The sequence below is a fragment of the Gossypium hirsutum genome, chromosome D09 (genome assembly GCF_007990345.1).
Source record: "Gossypium hirsutum isolate 1008001.06 chromosome D09, Gossypium_hirsutum_v2.1, whole genome shotgun sequence".
Classification (NCBI taxonomy): Eukaryota; Viridiplantae; Streptophyta; class Magnoliopsida; order Malvales; family Malvaceae; genus Gossypium; species Gossypium hirsutum.
Genome location: NC_053445.1, coordinates 2,973,454 through 2,975,365, shown reverse-complemented (window position 1 = coordinate 2,975,365; position 1,912 = coordinate 2,973,454).

Sequence of the window (1,912 nt, the reverse complement as noted above, 5' to 3'; positions counted from 1 at the left end):
ATTTTGTGTATTCATCTTGTTCAAACGTGTCTAGCATATGCTAAAAAATCATGGTAAGTGAATTCTAATAAACAAATCCTATTAAATCGTGAAATGATAAATAATGAAACAAAATATTAGTGAATTCTATAAATATTGAATAACCTCTTGATTAATATAATATATTCATGAAATTATAATAGTAATGTTTTTACTCTTAAATAAATTAAAGAAATGGTAAGATTTGAATTCATGGATACTTATTAAGCTATAATGCAACTTAATGCATTATTGTTTAACGCGTAGGTGAAAGATCGGATTGAAGCTCTCGATTCAAGTCACAACCTCAATGCATCTCATCACATCACCAAGGCTTGAAAGGGAGTATGAAATTAACATTTGGGTACTAGATTATGGCATGTACGTAGGTGTTTTGAAGTCCACGTATATATAAAAAAAGAAATTTGCAAATACACATTGTGTAGTTTAATTATTTGGATAAGTCAAGCTATTCTAGAGAGTCTCATCACGACGTTCCCTACCCGACATCGTGACGTGATTTTGTCTCATCGCGATGACCCTTGCCTTCAAGTTGCGACGTCACTCACTGTTTTAACCCAAGAGAGTCCTGAATGGTCTTGGTTTGCAACTAAATTGTCGGAATGCCCGTAAAAGATTTGTAATACCTAAAATAAGCTTAATAAGAGTGAAAAATAAGTGTAGGAAGTGCATTTTGATATTTAAGTGGCTTAGTGCTCAAATGTGACACTTGTTACTCAAGTAACAGTTTAACTCAAGTAAGGGGTGTTACATTATCTCTCTAAACTTGACAAGTATTTTCTTATCAAATCCTACATTAACTTGAATGGGTTCACTCATATATATCATTTCAAGCTATAAGCTAACAAAAATTTCAAAGAAAAGAACACTAACCTCTTGAATTGAGCCCACGGCAATGGAGAAGAAGACTTGAGAAATTTTCTTTCCTTTCCTTCCTTTCTCCAGCATTTGGAAAAGATGAATGAACCAACTCTCTTTCATATTTCCTTTATATTCCTCATTTAATAATGAAATAAAATTATATAATCCATCTCATCTAATGGCTATAATCATGCATAGGAAAGTTGGTGGAGATTAATGAAGTTGATTAAAGCTTCTTACTAACTTAATGTAAGTGGTGGGTTAATTGCACCTAAGTGCTTTGCTTAATTATCCACCTAATTCTTCAAAATTTGCTACTTTTACAATCAAGTCTTTATGCATTAATTACTAGGTTTTTAATAAATTATTAATTTCCCTTGATAAATCACTTAATAATTCTTCTCTCTATAACCTCTAGGTTTAATTTTTTGAAGCGGCCTGATTTAAGAAATCTGGCCTCAAAATTGAATTTTTCGACACTGAAAAAAATGAGTTGTTACAAAACTGCCCCATTAGTAATTGGCATGTAAACTCTACGCCTGTTTGGGTTAACTTTGGGGGCTTCCCATTGAGCTCATGCTCCCACCCATCGCTGAACAAATGTCAGGTGTCATTGGTGATGTTATTTAGGTTGACTGGAGGCCTGTTTTTCTAAGGAATATCCGCTAGATGAGAATTTGTGTGTGTATCAATCCTTGGTTACCTCTTATTGCTGGTGCTTTTGTAAGATCTTGTAATGGTCCGCACCTTTGGATTTCCTTTAGATATGAACAGGTTTATAAGTTCTGCCGAAGCTGTGGTCACATTGGGTATACATTTCCTCACTGTATCTTTGATAATGCTAATATTGAGGCAGCTATCAATAATCAGATGCTTGACATTCAGGATAGGCTGGAGTCTGAAACTACGGTTGAGTTTGACAATATTCTGTTTTTGAATTATATGAGAGATTTTTTGAACATGGTGGATGGCAGAACTTCGAGGGTCATTTATAATGAGCTCGAAGTTGATG